Genomic DNA, 23,845 nt, shown 5'->3' with positions numbered 1-23,845 from the left:
TTCATGCTTGGGGATAGTTTACAAGTTACAGAAACCATCTAACCTGCAGACGTGTACGTCTTTAGAATGTGGGAGGAAACCAGAGCTCCCAGAGAAAACCCATGTGGTCACAGGGAGAATGTGCAAACTCTGTATGGACAGCAGTCATATAAACAGCAACTCAGAACCCGGGTAATCTGGCACTTTAAGGCAGCAATGCGGCCACTGTGCTGCCCGAAGTTTGTAGGCTAATTGGCCTGTGTAAATTGCACCTAGTGTGTAGGGAGTGGATGCAAATGTGAGATAACGTAGAAATAGCATGAACAGATGATCGTTGGTCAGCGTGGATCTGGCGGACCGAACGGCCCCATTTTCTAAACTGAAATAGGGCTGACTCCTATCAAGATTCACATTTTGGGGATTGGAGAGTAAATTCAATTCAATTCAATTCAATTCAATTCAACTTTAATGTCATCGCACAAATACAAGTATGAGTACAACGAAATGCAGTTTTGCGTCAGTCCGTAGTAGTTGTGCATAAAGAAATAAAAAAAATAGAAAGAGAGAAGATACAGAATAATCAAAAAATACAGAATAATTAAACAATGGGGACGGAGGGACCGGAGAAATCTATCGGCGGGACTCCGAGTTCAGCAATGTGATTGTATTGTTGTAGAAGCTGTTCCTCATCCTACTAGTACGTGACCTGAGGCTCCTGTACCACCTCCCTGATGGGAGGAGGGCAAACAGTCCATGGTTGGGGTGTGAGGGGTCTTTGATGATCTTCCCAGCCCGTCTCAGACACCGTTTTCGGTGGAGGGCATCCATGGCAGGGAGCGGGGCACCGATGATGTGCTGCGCGGTTTTCACCACCCGTTGTAGTGCCTTCCTGTCCGCAGCAGTGCAGCTGCTGTACCATACCGTGAAGCAGGTGGTCAGGATACTCTCTATGGTACAGCGGTAAAAGTTGGTCAGGATCCGGGGGGACAGGTGGGCTTTCTTGAGCCTCCTCAGGAAGTAAAGGCGCTGCTGTGCCTTTTTGATCAGCTTGGAGGTGTTGAGGGACCAGGACAAATCCTCCGAGATATGTACTCCGAGGAATTTATAGCTGGAGACGCGCTCCACCTCAGTCCCGTTTATATGGATGGGGGTATGACTGCCTCCTCTGGTCTGCCTGAAGTCAACAATAATCTCCTTCATCTTCTTGGAGTTGAGGACGAGGTTGGCACACCAGGTTGTCAGGTGCTGGATCTCCTCCTTGTAGGCTGACTCATCGTTGTCGCTGATCAGCCCTACTACCGTGGTATCGTCAGCAAACTTAATGATGGCGTTGGATCCGTACTTTGGGATGCAGTCGTGGGTGAAGAGGGAGTAGAGGAGAGGGCTGAGCACACAGCCCTGTGGCACTCCGGTGTTCAGTGTTATAGTGGAGGCAAAATTACAGCCTTGCCAGCAACATCCTTGTCACTGGATATTCAAATGAAGAAGCTGTCACGGGTCGGGATTAAGGGATGGATAATCTATTCTCATCCCGTTATCTAGTATTCAATGCCTTGCCGTGTAATTACTGATAATGCTGCCCATGAAATGTGCAACATGTACCAGCTCAAATCTTGTGGACCAGGGCTTCCAGCTGCTGAAAATAGAGAAGCATGTTTTTTTTTAGTTGCTAAAACCAGTATTTTAGGATTAAAACAATTGTAAAATCTGAAATTTGGAAAAATACCGGGAAATATTTTTAAATATAAACTTCCCGGCAGAAAACCAGGAAATAGGTACAGGGTAGTTCCCCTTTCGAGGCTGAGGGGCCACATTTTGCCAAGAGCAAATTGATAGTTGCTGCAGATATTTCTTGGTTTAACTGGAATTCCCTTTGTTTTGCTTAGAAAAAAACAACTTGCTCCGTACTGCCCATGATCCAGAAACATGAATTGTGTTCATAGGAGGTTTTTTAATTTGTCCTTGTACTTCACGACTTTACCCTTTAGTCTCTACATGTTACACTTGCATTTTAAGATAAGCTATACCTCGCATTTGTTTTTGTATCATGAAAATGTTGTGTAATTGGGGAAACTAGCAGGTCAGGCAGTTTGAACATGTATTAATGAAGCCTGTGGAAGAAATCCTTATTGCACCATCAACTGCTTCCTTCTGGTATGCATTCAAACTTTGAGGGGAACAAAGGTGAGTTTTATTGGAATGGCGGTGAATGACAGCAGTGTTTTTGCCTGACAGTGCCGCTTCTATGGGGAATGTGTTGTGATAAAGGATGGCATTGTAATTCTGAGTGCACCGGGGACTTCTGCTGCCAAACACCCGCTGTGTCACTGCTCTGAAACCTGCAGACACAAAGGGGACAAGTAGAGTGGCAGCTGACATCCCCAGGCTATGGAGGATAGCCAGTATTTCGAGGGTATCCATTGTTTGCTGTTATGTCGTGGAACATGGAGCACAGCAAAGACTTGTGAAATGGATTAACTGGTGAGTGCAATGCACGAGAGAATGCTTGAGTTTTGTTTTGAGCTCTTGTTCTTGAATATTGTAAATTCCAATCATTAGGCCCAGTTTGGATGACATGCTTGTTTTATTTTTCTGTGACATGACCATTGATTTCCACAAGGTAGTGAGAGTAAGAAATGTTGTATTAAGGATGCTCTCCAGATTCAGGGGGGTCAACAATGCATTTGTTGTGGTTTGGTAAGAAAATAACTATCAAGATAGCATTTCTCAAGCTCAGAGGCCCATGTGAAGAACAACTCCCTTAAAGCCCTGTCCCACGGTACGAGTTCATTCCAAGAGTTCTCCCGAGTTTGCCCTGATTCGAACTCGGAGATTTATGGTAATGGCCACTCGTCGGTACTCGGGGCTTTCGTGGACATTTTTCAACGTTGAAAAATCTTCACGAATCTTCCCGTGCTTACCTGCCATTAGCGAGTCTTCCCGAGTACCTGCCGTTAGCGTTACGAGCCGCTCAGAGACGTCCCCGAGCTCCGACATACCCGCTACTTTCATTCTCCGTACTTACCACGAGCTTGATTTTTTTTTAAACTCGGGAGAGCTCTTGGAATGAACTCGCACCATGGGACAGGGCTTTGAAGTTGCTGTTCACAGGCATGAATGCCTTGAGCTCAAGTTTAATGCAGTCTACAAAGCCAAATTGGAATCCATGTACGGCAACAGATTTAAATGCGCAGTTTATAATTTGTAAAGAAGGTTGCTAATTTCAATCCATAATCTGGTTATTTTAGCTGAATGTTCTCATCTTGGGTCTGTTGCTTTAGATTCATTGGCTGAAAATGCTTTGACTGTGCAATCTGAAAGTTGCACACCCAGCAAAAATGAAAATTATCGTTGCACCTTGTAGCATAGCGGGCTGAACTGATGTGCCGTTCTCTGCAGCTTTTTGAAGATTCTGACACCTAACAAAAGTGATGGGCCTTCTGAGATTTACACTGGCAAAAATAGGGCCCTTCACATAAATTACCTATGTGAAGAAAATACCACTGCCAACATCTTTTGCTGAACTCCCTGCATGATAAGGAAGATCAAACAAACAAGTTTTTCCTGAATGTATTGTAACAATTACAAGGGGAAAATATTGTGTGACCTCTTCAATTTTTGCCAATGATATACCACAGTTACTTTTCTGTAGTATTTCATGTGTTAATTAGCACTGTGTGAAAAGATCTAAAATGTACATTCCTCCAGGCCATGATATTGAGTAGGTGATAGAAAAACAAAGTCCATGCATACGTCAGGGACCATCTCTTCTAAGATAGACACAAAATGCTGGAGTAACTCAGTGGGTCAGGCAGCATCTTTTGAGAAAAGGATTAGGTGACGTTTTGGGGTGAGACTCTTCTTCAGACTGAGACTCGGGGAGAGGGCAACTCGAGTATGATAATTCAGAACAAATCAGAGCCGGCACTGATGACCAAGGAAAGATGGATCCCACAATGGTCCATTGTTGGATGTGGGAGAGGTGATAAAGAAGGGATATGTGGATGCGGACAGTGAAACAACTCTTCCACAGCCAACAATCGGCCATTTTGGGCTGTAAACTAAACTATCAGGTGGAGAACTCAATTACAGCACCGTCATTGTCGCAAGCTTTTGATGTAACTGAGGGTCTGAAGTACTCTCAGGATGACAAAATGTTTCAACTCTGACAATGAAAGATATGTGCTGCAAACTAATACTGATAAAGCAATATTGATGAAGCATTTAAATCACAGCCCTTGTGTTGAAGTGTCTGAATTGTATATGTGAAGATCGGCTGCTTGAAAGATGAAGATTTAATTAAAATTAATTTGAATGTTGTGTGGAAGAATAAATCTTTGAGCTTGTTGTGGAGAGGTGAGTGAAGTGGAAGTAAGCTTCATGTAAACGATAGACACAAAGTGCTAGAGTAACTCAGCAGGTCAGGCAGCATCTCTGGAGGAAAAGGACAGGTAACATTTCAGGTTGGGACCCTACTTGAGACTGGGAATCTGAAGTCTGGACATAGATCCCAAACTGAAACATTCCCTATTCTTTCCCCTCTAAAGATGCTGCCCGACCCGTTGAGTTACTCCAGCACTTCGTGTCTATGTTTGGTATAAACCAGCATCTGTGGTTCCTTGTTTCTACATGTAAACTATATACATTTTGCTGCCTTTTGAAGATGAATTATTTTGAAAATGTAAAAGATTTTGGGAGAAAACTCCTTTTTGTAAAATGGATCGAGTGAGTCTGACAGCCTTATGGATTTGCGGTTGTCAAGAATGGATCACCATTTTATCGTTCACTTTGCTGGGATGTTGTGGGAGGACCTTGAGATCGTAAGATTAGCACTTCAAGAGTTTGTTCGGTTCAATGGTTTCCCCTGGTGTTAAAACAACACAGTGGTGTTTCTACAGATCTGTTGCTGCAATCAACGTTTTGCTGTATTAATCAGTAAAGAAGGCAGATGATGTGTTAGCCTTAAGTATAAGAAGATTTGAATGCAATAATAGAGATGCCTTTCTCCATCTGTACAATGTGTCCCGAACTGGGGTATGCAGTTTTAGCTTAGTAAATATGTTCTTGCATAGCGATAATGATTTATTTAGCTAATTACGTGGATGGAAGGACTAATGGAAAATAAATTGGGTTGAGCAAGCTGATATTCACTGGGGATTAGAAGATTGAGAGGGTGGGGGTCTCACAGAAACCTGTAAAATTCTAACAGGACTAGTTGGACAAGATGTAGGGAGGTTGTTCCCCATGGTTGGAGAAACCAAAACAAGATCCCATTGCCTCAGATGCCAGGTAAGCTGATATCAGGAGGAATTCGTTATCTCTGAAAGTGGTGAACCTGTGGAATTCTCTATTGTGGAGGTCAGCCACTAAATGCAGTCAAGAAGAAGATAAATACATTTCTTAAACAAGTGATCATCAAGTGATGTGAGAAAGCAGGAAGGGGGTACTGAACTAGATAATAAGCAATCATCTTATGGAATGGCAGAACAGTAATGGAGCAGCTTAATTTTAATATTCCTTTCTGTCAATGTAAAGGGCCTGTCCCACTGCGGGAACCTAATTTGCGATTTTAGAAGAGTTTTCGCTCGACTTGAACTCGCAGCATGGTCGACACATGGTCCTCGGAAGTCACTGTAACTCTCCTTCATGCTTGAAGGAAGTTTCCATATACTCGCGGTCTCAGTTTGGTCGAGGAAAAATTGGTCGGCATGGTTCTTTTGAACTCGTAGTGCAGTGGAGTGGGGTCGCTATGTAGTTATAGGCAGTCGAGGTAGCTGTAGGCAATCTCCTTTGTTGACCGGGCATTTTAATTGGCTCATTGGAGTTTTCAGAACCAAGGAAACCCGACCGGTAATGTTAAATGCCCGCTAAACTTTATTAAAAGTTGTCTGGCTTCTTAAAACTGTCTCCACTCCTTCTCCCCCCCTTCTCCCTCCTACTCTCCCCCCTTCTCTCCCCCCTTCTCTCTCTACCCTCTACCCTCCTCCCCCCCCCCCCCCCCCCCCCCCCCCCACTGTGCCAGCCGTCTTTTACCTTCCTGTTCATCGCGGGTGTGAATTTCAGGCAGCGCTCCCCCGCTTTCATTGGCCCGTGTGTGTGTGTGTGTGTGTGTGTGTGTCGCGGTTTCATCGCTGATGGCCGATCAAGCTCAAGGTTTTCCAGGCGAGTGCCCTCGAGCTTGAAAGTCAAAGACAGTTGCTGAAAAGTGGGACAAGCCCTTTACAGGTCATTCTATGGCTATATACTGTAGACTTGGAGACTGCAGTCGCTGGTCTAATGCTCAATGAGCTGATGACAACAATGACCATCCAATAACTGGGAATAATACCCATGGACCTGCAAAGACAGAATGCTGCACCCATTATGCTTCAGTATATTCAAATGAATTTTAATCTCCGGGTAACAGATGTGGCTAGGATGAAGATGAAGTGTGGTTGTGATTTTTCTCTCCGTGATCAAAATACAGGCTGGGACTTGCATTTGTGTACATATATCATTTACCCAAGGGTTACAGTGGAACCGGAATGAGGAATATTGTTTAGAGAAGGTGATAGAGGCAAAGTATAAAATAGTTATGTGAATTTAAAATTTTCAACGGTTATAGTTATGGTTCCATAAATGTTTAACTTAAAATACTAAATGCTGTTTTTTATTGTCTTAAGTTATTCTTAAAAGTTGCTTAAAGGTCATGGACAATGAATCAATAATATTTACACGGTTTAAAGAGATTAGCAATTAGAGTCAAGAGTTAAGAGTTCAGGCTTGGAATGCAATACACAGCTTTTGTAACAATATTTTTGACTGTGAGTAAAATATGAACCTCATTTGACCTTTACCCTACAATCAATTGCTTCCATGCCTCATAAATATGCAGCCTTGAAATTAATGGTTATCGGAGAGCAAACTGTGCTGCTGGATTTCTCAGCACTCGTTCAACTTGCACTGTTTCAGTTGAACCTGTATTGGAATCTTCTGTGTTGGAATTAAACCTCCTTGATATTTATTCACTCCCCATGTCAGTGCCATGTTTCCTGTTCACTGTATAACTACAGATTGATGCAATCTTATACAAGAAGAACACAAGGAAATAGGAGCGGGGGAAACCACCTGATCCTTCACCTCTGGATCGATTCAGTACCATAATGATTGATTTACCATGGGTCTCAACTTATCCTTGGCTTCCAATCACCAGAGTCCTGTAAACTTTCAGGAAGTTATTTACCTCCATTTTATATACTTCTAATGACCAGGCCACCACAACTTTCTAGGTTACAGAATTGTACAGATTTATTATCCTCCTCGAGAAGGGTGCAACATTTGAATTACTGTCGATAGACACAAAGTGCTGAAGTAACTCAGCAAGTCAGGAGGCATCTCTGGAGAAAAAGGATGGGTGACGTTTTGGGTCACGATCCTCCTTCAGCCTGAAAGTAGAGGAGAGGGAACTGGAGGTAAGAAAAGGCCAGAACAAAGCAGAGCCAGCACCACAAGAGCAAGGAAGGGTGGAACCCATAATGGTTCACGTGGGCTGGGGAAGAGTTGATAATGAAGAGATACAAGGATGCGAACAGTGGAACTTAGAGGACGACTAGAGTGGGGGAAGGGAGGAGAGAGGGAATACAGGGTTACTTGAAATTAGAGGAATCAATGTTCACATCGCTGGGTTGAAAACTTCCCAAGCAATATGTGAAATGTTGTTTCCCCAGTTTGCCACTCCAGTTCCAAAGTTTATATGGGAATGGGAAGGGGAATTAAAATGTTTGGAAACCGGGAGAAAGTGTCAACCAAAGCGGACTGAGTGTAGGTGTTCATCTTACCAGTCCAGCCTGCGCTTGGTCTCGCTGATATCTAGGAGTCTGTTGCATTGACAAATGGAAGTGACGCAACCAATGCGAGGTGGTTTAACTTCCTTTCTCTGACTCTCCCTAACCTAGACAAGACATATATAAATATCCCTCATCCCCCTCCCCTAACACCTACATTCGTTCCTCTAGATTCACAATTTGTAACTTTAAAGGGTATGTCCCACCAGCATGCGATAGCAAGCATCTAGCGCGACCAAACGTGGTCGCTTGAGGCGTACGGCCTCACGGGGCCGGTCCCACTTCGATCGGCGGAGGCGTATGGAGTTGTGCGGGGCTGTTCCTGACATCGCGAGGGGCTCCAAAAATCCTGCACTGTCCGAAAATCCCACGCGACAACGGCCTGTCAGCCCGCAGCCGCATTGAGGCTGTACACAGCTTCTTGACGGCGTACGCAGCGCCTTGACCTCGTACGCAGCGTCTTGACGTCGTACGCAGCGTCTTGATGGCGTACGCCTAGCGCATGCCGTTGCGTGATGACGTCACCGCCCAACGCCGTGCAACGTCCAAATTCAGTCGGCCCGCCTCCTGCCCAGCTGATTGGTGAGTTTGATGTCAGGACCAGCCCCGCACAACTCCACATGCCTCCGTGGTTCGAATTGGGATCGGCCCCGCAAGGCCGTACGCCTCAAGCGACCACGTTTGGTCGCGCTAGACGTATGCTATCGCATGCAGGTGGGACGGGCCCTTTATTCTTTTGTCTCACACCGTATGTCTTTTCATCTCTGGCCACCACCTGTCTTTCAAAACCCCAGCTCACATGTATTAAACTATCACCTGCCAAGCATTGTCTCATCTCTTCCAGCTTTCTTTCCCCTCCTCTTACAATCGGTCTGAAGAAGGGTCCTGACCCAAAACATCACATATCCATGTTTTCCAGCTTTGTTGCGTGACCTGCTGAGTTACTCAAGCACTGTGTCTTTTGTTCTGGGTACATGGTGAGGTGAATGAAAACCATTGTATTTAAAGGATCTTTGGTTCTCACATTGCTCGTTTGCTTCTGCCTGCAGCATCTTTTTTTCATTTCCAAATGAACCTTTCAACCTTCTTTCCAAATGTTTCAGATCCAATTTGATCCAATAATTATATTCTGGATGTAGCCTGAGACTTCCGCACGTACAGAGATAAAGAAACTCCCTGTTATGGAGACAAAATGGGCCCAGAATTGACCATTATTGTGGAATCATTGTTGAGAGTTTATTGATGAGATATTTCAACCTTCATGATCTGTGCATGTTCCAATGTTATTATGATGTTCTATATGGTTAAATTAAAGTGTATTAAAAACACTTTGTTGCTGCTTTATGGTTGCTGCCTCTAACAAGGGAGGATTTTAAATTAATTGTTCTTTATCATCTACGGCACTGAGTAAAAATTGGAATGTGCACATATGAGTAAGTAGAAATCACATCAAATTTTGTAAAGAACTATTTAAAAAAAAATGTTATATTTTGTCATCTTTGTGATACAACTTCATGCACGGAAATACAATAGTTCAAGGACCTGGTTGTGAGCCACCCCAGGGTTATAAGCCATTGGAAACTCATCTTTGCCTTGGACAGCTGTTTTCAGAGAAGTTCAGAGTAGATTACTGTCATTGCTACCATGAAGTTTGTTTTATTTGTATTTGCTTTGTCTGTGAAACTTTGCCTCACATGTTGTCAAATTGCCAAAGGCACAGTTTGAGTTCTATATTTAGTCGACATTAAGTGGTTCATAAATTAAATTGTAATTGGTTCCAGTAATTTCCCTTATCCACATCAAAGAAGGGGGTCCCTCGCACCTTGATGTTTGCACGGTGAACAGCTGGATTACTCATGGCAACTTTCAGATTTCAGTGCAAAGATGTGCATGTGTAGCAACCCTGAGAGTGTTGTCTGTTTCATAGATACTGAACATTTCACAACCATTATTGTCATGATATCTGTGGTGTTTAATTTTCACATGCTTTGTCTGTGGAACTTTGCATGAAATTCCATCATATTGACAACAGCACAGTTGCCGATCAGTTGCATGGTCTACATTAGACATCTCTGAGTGGGATTGCTTTGTGATGCTTTGTGTTAACCCATTTAATGATGTGGACATGGTGGTTGGTTACTTAATGAAATTAGAAAATAAATTCTCCTGAGTCTCGCAGAAGACACATTATCGGTTTCCAATTAAAAGGAAATGTGTAAGCATACTGTGACCAGTTTGATATCCTACTGTGCTCTTATTTAAAAAAATATTAGAAGCTATTTTCTGCTTCCTAATCAACCAAGGCACAGATGTTAATTTGATGAACTGATTTTTCTGCGTACTGATGAATTCTGAATGATAAATATTGACATGTGGATTCTTGCAGGGGAACCTCTGTCGTTCTCTTGTGATTGAGATAATAATTGAAAATGGTCCTGGGTTCACAGCTTTGTAATTCAATAATATTGTCAATTTCCTAGTTAGGTGCCTGTAAATGAAACGGTGTAGTAATAAGCAGATTTTTTTTTTTTTGATTTTGAAGCTCTGCGAAATGATTTTCGGATCATGTGTATTGAAAGGAGCTGTTAATTAAATATTCAAACTCATTCTCGCAGCCCCAAGTAAAACAGCTTTCTCACATATCTGTTCAGACTCCTCTTAACATTTTGGTGAATTTGTTTTGTCAGTGAGATAGAAGGAAAATATATTCAGCCTTCCTAAATTTTTTAGCAGTGGATGTTGTGTTTGTTCTCTGTGTGTCAAGCTTGTCTTCCCAGATGCTGCTCCTCGAGAAATAGTTCAGAAATACAGCGCGGAAGCAGGCCCTTCAGCCCACTGAGTCGACACCGACCAGCGATCCCCCACACTAACACTATCCTACACACTAGAGACAATTTACAATTTTACATGCCAATTTACCGACTAACCTGTATGTCTTTGGAATGTGGGAGGAAACCGGAGAAAACCCACGCAAGTCACGGGGAGAACATACAAACTCTGTACAGACAGCACCCATAGTCAGGATTGAACCCGGGTCACTGGCGCTGAAAGACAAAAACTACTGCTGCGCCACCGTGCCATTGTCAAGGATAATGGAGTTCCATAAATCTTTTAAAGGGAATGCAATAACTGTTGAACAAGCTCCGTGTAGAGTGTCTGTAAGGAAAATCTGTTTCTGGTATATGACAATGTTAGCCACCTGTCAGAGCCACCCATATTCACCTGCCAAGTTGAGTTCATTGATATATACAAAGAAAATCTTGCAATAGCATTACAGGCTCACAGAACAGAAAACCCCCCCATAAATTAAACCATTCTGCAAGACAGTGAAAAGAAAAAGACTGCAAGAAAAAAACACATTAGTGCAAAAACACTCAAGTAGAAGAGAAGGTCCACAGTAATATGAGAGGAGAACTGTTGTGTTCCTTTGCTGAGGTCGGATTTGGGGTTGTCCAGGTCGGTTCAAGGACCTGATATGTGTTGGAAAGTAGCTGCTTCTGAACCCAATGGTGTGGGGCTTAAGGCTTCTGTACTCGTATCTGACGGTAGCAGCGAGAAGAGGACATAGCCCAAACGGTGAGGATCCTTAATGAGAGATGGCAGCTTCATGAAGCATCGCCTTCCGTAGATGCTTTTGGTGGTACCCGTGATGGACCAGGCTGAGCCCACTACTCCCTGCAGCCTCTTGTGTTCCAATGCATTGGAATTGCTTTACCAGGTCATGATGCAGGATACTTTCTACAGTGCTGGTGCAGATGTTTGTCAGAGTATTTGGTGACATGCCCAATCTCTTTAATCTTCAAAGAAAGTAGAGGCTCCAGGGAGTCTCCTTCATGATTACAGATCAGGTCATTACAGGCTCAGCAAATTGAAGCCAGTTTATTTGAGGGATTTGCTGAGCCAAGTTTGATGGACTACTCCAGTGCTTTGAGGTGAATTATTCAGATCCCCAAAAACGTATAGGAAATAGGAATCTGCTCAGTGGACCATGGGAGCAAATTTGAGATGTTGCCCTGAAACATTATTTTCTTCAATGGAAAGGAGTCAGTGCATTAAAGGTAAAGTTTATCATTGATGTTTGTTGTCCCGAGATAGTGGTCCTGAGTTATCGGGAATTTTCCAATGTCTCATCACTGCACTTTCATCTTAAGCTGTGTAAAGTCAGCTCAACTGCAGACTGCATTGGCTTCATGACACTTGATTTTGTTTGGTAATCTGTTCTTAATTTATATTGTTTTCTAAGCACTATTATTGTTATTTCGAGGAGATGCTATGGAATTCTGATCATACTTGTGTTCATCTTTATTTGATTGTGTTTGGATTTTGAAGATTGGGATTTAGAAAAAATACTCTGGTGAGTTTTCTGATGTGATATAAATTGGTGTGAAACGAGAAGATGCAAATGAGGGGAGGGCCATCGGAGAGTGAGGAGGGCCATCGGCGGAGTGCGGGGGGGGGGGGGGGGGTGGGGGAGGGCGCCACTGAGAACTAAGGGGGAGACCCGGTGGGGAGAAGGAAGCTGCAGCAGGCAGTAGATAGGACTGTTCAGTAAACTTTTGTAACTTTGTTGGCAGCAAAATGTGGCGACACTTGTGTATAACCTTGGTGAGATCTGCCGTGTAAATATTGCTGATCCCAAATAGTTCTTGAGAAGGTGGTTGTCTTGAGCCATGACAGTCCTTCCAATGAAGGTGCTTCTACTGTCCTATTGGGCAGAGAGTTCAAGGATTTAAACTCAATTTCAATGGAAGAATTGTGATATAATTTCAAAATAGTATAGCATGCAACAGGAAGGGAAACCTTCAATAGACAATAGACAATAGGTGTAGCCTTCGAGCCAGCACTGCCATTCAATGTGATCATGGCTGATCATCCCCAATCAGTACCCCGTTCCTGCCTTCTCCCCATATCCCCTGACTCCGCTATTTTTAAGAGCCCTATCTAGCTCTTCTGGAAAGCATCCAGAGAACCTGCCTCCACCGCCCTCTGAGGCGGAGAATTCCACAGAGTCACCACTCTCTGTGAGAAAAAGTGTTTCCTCGTCTCCGTTCTAAATGGCTTAAGGGCCTGGCCCACGAGCATGCGACTCCATGCGGCAAGCGCGACCTAAAGGGCCTGTCGCACGAGCATGCGACTCCATGCGGCAAGCGCGACCTAATGTGGTCGCTTGAGCCGTACGGTGCCGGTCCCACTTCGATCGCCGGAGCCATATGGAGTTGTGCGGCGCTGGTCCCAACATCGCGCGAGGCTCCGAAAAACTGACCGTGTTCAAAAATTCCGCGCGGCAACGGCCTGCCTCGACGCCGTACGTCACACACGAACTTCGCTCGAGCTTCATGTCACTCACTTGACCTCCATGCGGCCCCCGCTTCTGGTTTGGTCGCGCTTGCCGCATGCAGTCGCATGCTCGTGGGACAAGCCCTTTAGGTCACGTTTGCCGCATGGAGTTGCAAGCTCGTGGGACGGGCCCTTTACTCCTTATTCTTAAACTGTGGCCCCTGGTTCAGGACTCCCACAACATCGGGAAACTCTAGCGTGTCCAAACACTTAACAATCTTATTTGTTTCAATGAGATTCCCTCTCATCCTTCTAAACTCCAGAGTGTACAACCCCAGCTGCTCCCTTCTCTCAGCATATGACAGTCCCGCCATCCCGGGAATTAACCTTGTAAACCTATGCTGCACTCCCTCAATAGCAAGAATGTCCTTCCTCAAATTAGGGGACCAAAACTGCACACAATACTCCAGGTGGTGTCACTAGGGCTCTGTACAACTGCAGAAGGACCTCTTTGCTCCTATATTCAATTCCTCATGTTATAAAGGCCAACATGCCATTCGCTTTCGTCATTGCCTGCTGTACCTGCATGTTTACTTTCGTAGGCTGATGTACAAGGACCCCCAGATCCCGTTGTACTTCCCCTTTTCCCAACATGACGCCATTTAGATAGTCATCTGCCTTCCTATTTTTGCTACCAAAGTGGATAACCTTACATTTATCTGCATTAAACTTCATCTGCCATGCATCTGCCCACTCCCCCAACCTGCCCAAGTCACCTTGCCTTCAGGTGGTGGATATCCCATTCATCTGCTGCCATCATCTTCTTTGAAGCTAAAGGTCACAAATTTGGGAGGATGTCAGAGTAGCCTTGGTGAAGTAATTGCAGTGCATTTTGTGGACAGTGCACATTGCAGCCACTGTACACTAGTGATGGGTTGGAATGAATCGTGGATAGGTTAACAATAAAGCGGGCTACTTTCTTAAGTTAGAATTAGATGAAACCAACCAAGTGAATAACTATGCACTTGACATACCTCGTGGATGGTGGAAGAGATTTTGGATGTCAGGAGGGAATCACTTACTGCATGGTATGACATGAAATATATGTCAGCTTTAAGCTGCTTTAACTGAAGAAGTAAAGTCGCCTTTCCATGTTCTCCAGAGATGTTGCCTGACTTACTGAGTTACTCCAGCACTTTGTGCTTTGTTCTACAGTCTAGCATCTGCAGTTCCTTGTTTCTCCAAGCTGATTTTAATGTTGGCTGAAAGATATATGCTGGCCTGGACATGAAGCAAACTCTCTTTTTCAAAATACCATGGAATCGTACAATCACACCATACACCATCCAACAATATGTCAACTTTCAATGCACATTTGACAAAATACACCTCAGACTTCATTACTAAAATTGGCATTAATAAAATCACAACAAATGGATTAAAGAGCCATTGGCAGGGTGGCGTGAATTTGCCAAGGAACCAAAGCAAAAATGAGTGTTGTCATAATTAGTCAGATGGTGGAAGATATCTCGTAATGACTAAGGGGCCATTCATTAGTCTTCTGTTCTTGTGAATGAGGTGAATCGCATTTTAGATCATCCCCACAGGAGTAACCAGTGTGTTGGTGTGACCTAAAAGGCTAATTAATGAAGGCAGGAAGAAATGGATGAATATGTTGTACCATTTGTAACAGAGAAAGATCAGGATAGTGGTTTGAGTGGCTGAAAAACTTCCTTCCTGTTTGCTCATTCTGGTCAGCACTAGAGAAACAGTGAACTCCTTTTCAGTTAACAACTTAATAGTTGAGCAGATACTGACTTGTAAAGCCTTTGGTATCTGATCAAAGGTTATATCTGTTAATTTATAACTTTTATTGTGGTAAGGTATCTTGGGAAATAGATGACATTTCTTTCAAAGCTGACTTACATACTTCATTGCATAAGTTACTGGTTTGCTTTGCTTGCCATGTCTCAACAGTTTTCAGTTCTCTATTCAGAACTATTCAGCATGTGTCAATTTTCAGTTTGTAGAACATAAAATAGGTGTTTATTCAAAGTCCAAACAATTCCAGATGCTGAAATAAAAACAGAAACCGTTGAAGCCATTTTTGTGGCACCTGTGATGGGAATAACAATCACCTTTACAGCTCAAGAATCTTTGGAATAGTTATTCCTAAAAAAATACTTTTATTGGTATGATTGTCCAGTATAACCATTTTTATAATTATGTGTTGGTTCGTGAGGTTGGGCTCATGATTTGAGTGAACCAACTTGTGGGTTGTGACACCGGTTCTAAGATAATATTAAATGTGAACATATTATCACCCGTGGGTAATCAGGGCATGTGTACTCTTTCATTCTCATTCTCTTAATTTTTTTTCCTTCTTTGTGCCCTCTTCATTTTCTTCCCACCTGCCATCATCATTTTTCTCCACCCCTACTTTTCTGTGTCCTTTTTTTAATGTGTATCTGCTGTGATAGCACTGGGAGGAAGTGAATTATTCTCCATGTGGCAGTAAGACGACTTGATGTGAATATGTGCACCCTGGTCTGTCTGGATCATTATAAAAGTGGAGTGGTTTATGAGGAAATGGTATGTCAACATAGGGCATCCGTTCAGTTGCTTCAGCCGTTCAGTATTGACTTCATCAGTTATGAATGAGGTGGCAGCCGTAGACCTAGCCAACATGCAAATGGGATCTTCGGCCCAACTTGTTATTGCCGAGCAAGTTGGAATTCTATGTTAATCCCATTTGTCGCATTTCCCTCCAGACCATTCCTTTTTCACATATCTGGCCAATTGCCCTTTGAAAGTCATATCCCCTTCGATAACTTCCTCTGGCAGCTCATTCCAGGTGGAGTCTACCCTGTAAGTGAAAAAGTTGCCACTGAGGTCTCTGTTAAATCTCTCCCCCTTCACCTTCAACCAGTGCCCACTAGTTTTAGAATTGTCTATGCTGGGAAAACAACTGTGTGAGCATTCACTTTATCAATGTCCCTCGTGATTTTGTATACGTCATTAAGGTCACCCCACAACCTCCAATGCTCCAAAGACAAAAGTCCCAGTCTAAACATCTGCTCCCTATATTTCGCATCCACGTCCAGATAACGTTTCAATGAATCCTTTCTGTACCTTTTCCAACTTAATTTCATCCTTCCTATAACTGGGCCACCACAACTGCACACAGTGCTCCAAGTCTCGCCAACAACCAGTACAGCTGCATCATAGTGGCATGGTGGCACAGTGGTAAAGTTGTTGCCTTACATCACCAGAGACCTAGATTCGATCCTGACCATGGGTACTGTCTGTACGGAGTTTGTGCATTCTCCCAATGATCGCGTGGCTTTTCCTCGGGTGCTCTGGTTTCCTCCCACCCTCCAAAGACGTATAGGTAAATTGTCCCTAGTATGTAGGATAGTGCAAGTGTATGGAGATCGCTGGCCAGTGCTGACATGGCGGACCAAAGGATCTGTTTCCACGCTGTATCTCAACATTAAATCATGTTGTTCTAACCTTTGTACTCAATGCTGTTGCCAATGATGGCAAGTGTGCTAAATATCCTCACCGCTCTGTCTACTTGAACAGCCACCTAGAATTTTTCTTTACCTTGCCTGCCAGATTAATTTCATGTATTTTTCTTGTCCTCCTGATTACCCCCTTTAGTGTTCTCCTGCACGTTTAATATTCACGGAGGGATTCTCTTTATCCCGACTGCATAAATCTGATGTATGCCTCCTCATTTTACTGACCAGGGCCTCAACAGTTCTCGTCAACAAGAGTTCACTAAATGAACTAGCCTCACTCTGCGCCCTAACAAGAAGATGTTGCCCCTGCACTTTTGCAATTGGACTTTTGAAAGCCTCCCACTGGCCATCCGCCCCCTTTTCCGCAAACCGACTCTCCCAATCGACCTCCGCAAGTTCCGGCCGAATTCTTCCAAAATCCAGAGTTACTCCAGCATTTTGTGTCTCTCTTCAATGCAAACCAGCACCTGCAGTTCCTTCCTACGACCTTCTACTAAATGCAGCTGGAAAAAAAAAAGCACTGAAATTCTCTCACCGAGATCTGCTCTCACCTTAAATCAGAGAATTAAGCAATGACTGCTTCAGTGGCTGAAGCCATCACCCTCAGTTACAGAGTTTCCTTGTCAAAGAATTGGGCATCTATTCAGTTTTCAGAAGAGAACAGCAATTCTCTGTTGATAGGTCATGATTCAACGAAGTCATGAAAGATGCTGTGAACCATAGATTGCTTTTAAATACATCTCAAAGTGGCTCGGGTTATATTCCTGTGGGAAGCCTGTTTTACCAGAATCAGTTTCAGCTTTCTACTGAAACAAGTTTTTTCTGTGACTGACGTTGGTGCCATGATTGAGGAGAGACATTGTCAAGTTTAAACTGCTGTTCAAATTCATGCATAGCGATAAAATGAACAAGATCCCAGTTTTTTATATATTTAGGAAGATAATACAGATTAATAACATTTATCATATTAATTCAAGTAATTATCTCAACAGAATCTGGAATCTTGTCGAAAGTGTTTTAACAAATTCTATTCTAAAAGAAATAAAAATTATTAGAGGGACATTTTTATTTCTATCTTTATCAGTCACTTACTTTCGTTGGGTTGCTCATTGCTAATTGGCCATGAGAAAATAGCGATGAGCTGCTTTCTTGAGCCATTGTGTTTCTTCTGGTGGAGGTTCACCCAGAGTGTAGTTGGGTAGAATTTCACTATTTAGACTCGATGATAATAAAGAAAGAGTAATGAATGTCTGTTAAGCTGGTGTGCAACGTTAAAGGGAACCTGTAGGTGGTGGTGTTACCATGCACCATCGCCTGTTGTCAGGGTGGTCACTCTTACCTCAACTATGGAACACAGCCCTCTAGTCCATGGTTGGACCAGGACAGCATTGGAGACTCCTGGTCCTGACAAAACACAAATTGTCAAGAGTAGATGGGTTAGGCAGCTTGTCTGACTGTGTCCTGATTTTTGTGAACAGGATATATCTGGACAATTTTCTGGACCCAGGTACGGCACAGGGGCAGCACAGTGGCGCAGCGTTAGAGTTGCTGCCTTACAGCGCCAGAGTCCCGGGTTTGATCCTGGCCATGGGTGCTGTCTGTACGGAGCTTGTACGTTCTCCCTGTGACCTTGGTGGGTTTTCTCCGGGATCTCTGGTTTCCTCCCACACTTCAAAGACATAAAGGTTTGTAGGCGAATTGGATTGGTAAAATTGTAAATTGCCCCTAGTGTGTATCGGATAGTGTAAGTGCGGGGATCGCTAGTCGGCTCGGACTCGGTGGGCCGAAGGGTCGGTTTTCACGCTGTATGTCTAAAGTCTAAGGTAGATGCCAGTGCTGTAAACAGACTGAATCGGATCGCTGGAGGGAGGGCTCTTTTGGAGCACAGGTCCTCAGTGGTGCAGCCACCGATGTTTATTGTCCCACAGCTGAACCTATTACCATTCTCAGCTGGGTTTTTCATGTATTACAGAACTATAAGACACAGGCGCAGAATTAGGCCATTCAATCCATCGAACTATTTTCCCCTCTCATCCCTGTTCTCCTGCTGTCTCTCTCTAACCTTTGACACCCGTCCCCTTACTTTGTGCAGTCAGAGTATAGTGAGTATAGAAGTTGGAAAGTCATGTTGGAGTTATATAACATGTTGGTGAGCCCGCATTTTTTGCATTCAGTTCTCAGCACCATGTTATAGGAAAGATGTTGTCAAGTTGGAAAGGGTACAGAGAACATTTATGAGGATGTTACCAGGTCTCAAGGGTCTGAACTCTTGGGAGGGGTTGAGCAGGCTGGGACTCTATTCCTTGAAGCGCAGAAGGATGAGGGGTGATTTTTACAGAGGTGTATAAAATCATGAGAGGAGTAAGGCGGATGGATGCACAGAGTCTCTTGCCCAATCGAGAACTAGAGGACATGGGTTTAAGGTGAAGGGGGAAGTATTTAATATGAATCTGAGTGTATGGAATGAGCTGCCAGAGGAAGTAGTTGAGGCAAGGACCATTGCAACATTTAAGAAAAAAATTGATAGGTATTTGTATAGGACAGGTTTAGAGGGATATGAGCCAAACGCAGGTAGGTGGGATTAGTGTAGATGGGACATGTTGGTCAGTGTGAGCAAGTTAGGCCGAAAGGCCTGTTTCCATTCTATATGACTCTATGACTCTACTCAGGCAGTGTCTGGGGAAAGAGAAATGGTTAACACACACTAGTGTCGATGGTACGTTGAAGACCCTGCATCAGATCTCTCATTTAACAATAGGATTCATAGCTCAATCAAATTCAACTACTTCTCTTTCCATAGATGCTTCCTGACCTGCTGAATTTCATCAGCATTTTCTGTTTTTATGTGTTCAGTGATAATTCCGTGGAATAGCTCTACTTACTTAAATATCAGTGACATGCTCATTGCAAGGATGTCTGGAGTAGAAGGGACTTTGCTGTGTCATAATTTGGTGCTTAGCAGCAGGTCGTCTGCTTGGATTTCCCCTGCTCTAATGAAACGGTTATGGTTTATTTGAATAGCCATTTATGAGCTATTTAAGAATTATTCACATTACTGTGGGCTTGGAATACAAATCAAGGGTTGGTACAGAGATGTCGTACAGAATAACAGATTTCTGTCATGATTTTTTTATCTTGAAGTTAAATATTGCACTGAAAAGTTGCGCTCGTGATTATAGCGGGCCCCAGGTCATCTAACGAGATTGGTTTGCATGATAATGCTAAGTAAATAAGAAACTACGACATCAAAATAGTGGAGTAATTCTGTGGTCCCTCGTGTGATTTTGTGTGAGTGACAGATGCTGGCTTTCACAGTGTGAAAAAAATTACTTTCTGAAAGAAAAAAAATCTTAATGTTGCGCTTCCTGTGAAAGAAATAACAAGAAGAATAGCTTGACATTTGAATTAACAATAGGTTGTGCTTCGGAGATGGTCATGACCTTATCTTGTAAAGACAGAAAGCTAAAGGGCATTTCTGTATTTCACTGCAAATAACGATAGCAGAGGAAATAAGAAATATTACATTTCTAGCCAGGAAAATCCAATTATGTCAGAGCATTCATCTAAGTCTGGGTTTTGATTCCTGAAGTTGATTTTTTTTTTTACACATTTAATTTGTTGATTTAATTTAATTATCAGATTGTAAAGATGATGAATCTTTCTAGTTAACATTCTTGCATGTCTTTCCAACAAAGGCATGTGTCGCAGAGTAATTGTATTTTGTGATGTAGTTTTCAGCTGAAGAGATTTGGTTGTTATAACATCCCATGAGTAAATTATGGTTAGCATGTTAATATGCTTCTGTCTTGTAATGTGGCCGGGAACAACCTTGTCACAATTTGTTTCTTTGGAATACCAGATGGCTGGTGATCAAATTTAGATGCCTGCTGATATTAAAGTATTTAGTATAAAAATGGGCGTTGCAACATACTTGCACTTTGTGATTAGTCATGTCAAGGAATGCTTTGGTGGGTGAAACAGTACTTATTTGATTCTTCCAAGAGACATCTTGAGTTTTTGTTTCAATAATAAGATTTAGATAATGAGACTCCGACTAATAGATAAATATGACCAATTCTTAAGGAGTTGGTCTCCTTTCATCGACTTTTTGGAATCATGTGATGCAGCGGTACCGTAAGGATTGCTGATTTCAGTTCATGACGCGGATAAATCTACATCTCCGAATACAGATTTGAAAAATTCTCTTTTAAGGGGCCTTCTCTTCTATTTCTACTTTCCACTTTCTATCTTCCTTTTTTTAAATTTTTTATATACACACTTCACGTTTTTCTATTCTCTACCATCTATTTTTCCACTTTTTCCCCTTTCTATTGTTTTCTTTTTCTTGTCCTGCTTACTTCCTTCTTATAACATAAAACTAGAGGTTGTACATAGAATGGATTACGGTATTACATAGTTGGCACCTAAAATTAGGTGCCACTGTACTGTTTTGTGCTGTATTAACTTCTAATAAAATAAACAAAAATAAATAAATAAATAAATAAATAAATAAATAAATAAATAAATAAATAAGATTTAGATGCAGCACGGTGGTGCAGCAGTACAATTGCTGCCTTACAGCGCCAGAGACCTGGGTTCGATCCTGACTACGGGTGCTGTCTGTACGGCGTTTGTACATTCTCCCTGTGACCTGCGTTGGTTTTCTCTGGGTGTTCCGGTTTCCTCCCACACTCCAAAGACTTACAGGTTTATAAGTTAGCTAACGTTTCGGGCCGAAACCCTTCTTCAGACTGATAGGGGGTGACGGGGAGAAGGAAGGAAAAAGGGAGGAGGAGGAGCCCGAGGGCTGGGGGATGGGAGGAGACAGCTCGAGGACTATGGAAGGGGAGGAGACAGCAAGGGCTAACAAAATTGGGAGAATTCAATGTTCATGCATCCGGCGGGCCCTCGAGCTGTCTCCTCCCATCCCCAGCCCTCTGGCTTCTCCTCCTCCCTTTTTCTTTCCTTCTCCCCGCCACCCCTTATCAGTCTGAAGAAGGGTTTCGGCCCGAAACGTTACCTATCTCCTTCGCTCCATAGATGCTGCTGCACCCGCTGAGTTTCTCCAGCATTTTTGTGTTCCTTCAATTTTCCAGCATCTGCAGTTCCTTCTTGAACAGGTTTATAAGTTAATTCGCTTTGGTAAAAATAGTAAATTATTCCAATAGTATAGGATAGAGCTGGTGTACAGGGATCACTGGTCAGCACGGACACAATGGTCTGAAGGGTCTGGTTCCACGCTGTATGTCTAAACTAGATTAAATTTGTATCAGTAAGCTTTCTGAATGCAAGTTGCACAAATGTAACAGGATTTGAAAGACATGTTTAGTATTGACATTTATAACAATTTTTATGACTATATCTCATGAGGTTCTTTGCCCATTGTCGGGGTCTGCAAAGAATTGCTGCAGTGAGTTTGTTACAAACTGCTCATTCCTTGAAAAGAACGGTCTGTGAACGAGCCCAGAGGTTGAATTTTGTCAATTGCTAAATTACCGTGATAAGTGACCAAGCCAATAATATTGCCTTGGCATTTCAACAAGATCTCTGCTCTAAATCCCGCAATTAATTATCAAGCCTCCAGGAGAGAATTCAGCTAACTTCTATGCTTTGAGGATAGAATAATTGCCTACCCCTTGGCGGCATGGTGATGCAGCGGTAGAGTTGCATGTTACCATGCATTATGGTTAGCATGTTAATATGCTTCTGTCTTGTAATGTGGCCGGGAACAACCTTGTCACAATTTGTTCATTTGGAATACCAGATGGCTGGTGATCAAAATTAGATGCCTGCTGATATTAAAGAATTTAGTATAAAAATGGGCGTTGCAACATACTTGCACTTTGTGATTAGTCATGTCACGGAATGCTTTGGCAGGTGAAACAGCACCTGTTTGATTCTTCCAAGAGACATCTAGAGTTTTTGTTTCAATAATTAGATTTAGATGCAGCACGGTTGTGCAGCAGTACAGTTGCTCCCTTACAGCGCCAGAGACCCGAGTTCAATCCTGACTCTGCGTTTGTACATTCTCCCTGTGACCTGCGTGGGTTTTCTCCAGGTGCTCTGGTTTCCACCTACTCTTCAAAGATGTACAGGTTTGTAGGTTAATTGCTTGGTAAAATTATAAATTGTCCCTAGTGTGTGTAGGATAGTGTTAATGTGTGGTAATAGCTGGTCAGCGCGGACTCAGTGGGCTGAAGGATCTGTTTTTGCGCTGTATCTCTAAACTAAGCTAAATAAAATAATTCTATTAATGCGGTGCTGCAGGCAAAGTAATTTGTTTAATGCTCAACATGGAATGATAGTGATCAATAGTACAAAATAAAGCAAGCTATCTGAAATATTATTTCGCAAATGCCAGTCTAGTTTTCCTTGTTCTCTACATTTTTAACTTTCCTCTCTTTCTAACACCCGCTGGCTTTGAAATGCAATGTCCACATTCTCTTAGTGCTGTCCAAATGTCGCGCCGTTCTTGGTTGATGGAAGTTATCGGAATGATAGATGTCTGAAATGTTCAAGTCCTTTTCATTAAGTAGAAACAGAGCCAGGGTCAGCAACCGCTCTCATGAAGGATTAAAACTGCTGCATTCTCGATCGATCGGCCTGGTGATCTTGACACTGTGTGAACTGCGCCATTTCAGAGCTAGTATCTGAACGCCTGCTATCAGAAGAAATGTATTCTATTTTTCGTTTCCCCAAGGTTATTCTGTGATGTAACTGACGACCACAGCACTGTTACATTATTCCACATATAGTCCATATTTCAGGAACTTTCAACAGGAGATCCAGGTGGCTGCTTCAAGTCGTTAGTCAGGTGTAAGATGGTGGAAGTGCAAACACCGGGAAAGGATAAATGTGAGAAATTCCTGTTCACTGCACCACCAGGCAGTGGTAAAATAAAACCTTTGGTGACCGATGGCAGCTACTGCAGCCAATCCAAACCTGATCTGAGCATGAACGTTTTTTTCCATATCCACCATCACTTGACTATCCCCGCATATTACACTCTCAGGTGTGATGTGTAAAGGATTCAGAGCAAAGGGATGAGCCACTTAACCCAAGCAGTCCACATAATGCAGTGTGTTCATACATTCCCATTGTCAGCACAAGCTAGGTGATTTTGCTTACTCACCAGATTGACATTAGCCAGTGTAGCATCAATTTTTTCATCTTTTCATTCTTTTCAACACCACCTCCAGTACCTCAACCTCAAACGGGAGCACCCAGAGAAAACCCACGCGG

At 43.0% G+C, this 23,845-nt stretch overlaps 1 protein-coding gene across 5 annotated transcripts in view; it reads left to right on the top strand.

The window, feature by feature from the left end:
• The window catches only part of LOC129700355 (alpha-(1,6)-fucosyltransferase-like), a 664,773-nt gene that overhangs the window by 362,451 nt on the left and 278,477 nt on the right, over window positions 1-23,845 (top strand). Inside the window, exon 1 of one of the 5 annotated variants that reach the window (XM_055640771.1) lies at window positions 2,264-2,460. The exons of the other annotated variants lie outside the window; for them this stretch is intronic. The gene's annotated coding sequence lies outside the window, so the exon portion shown is untranslated. Of the gene's footprint in view, window positions 1-2,263; window positions 2,461-23,845 lie in introns of those variants that run through there. 5 annotated transcript variants of the gene reach the window in all.

This window comes from Leucoraja erinacea, chromosome 9 (genome assembly GCF_028641065.1).
Source record: "Leucoraja erinacea ecotype New England chromosome 9, Leri_hhj_1, whole genome shotgun sequence".
Lineage (NCBI taxonomy): Eukaryota > Metazoa > Chordata > Chondrichthyes > Rajiformes > Rajidae > Leucoraja > Leucoraja erinaceus.
The sequence above is the reverse complement of the archived record's forward strand: the minus strand, read 5'-3'. Positions and strand labels throughout refer to the sequence as shown.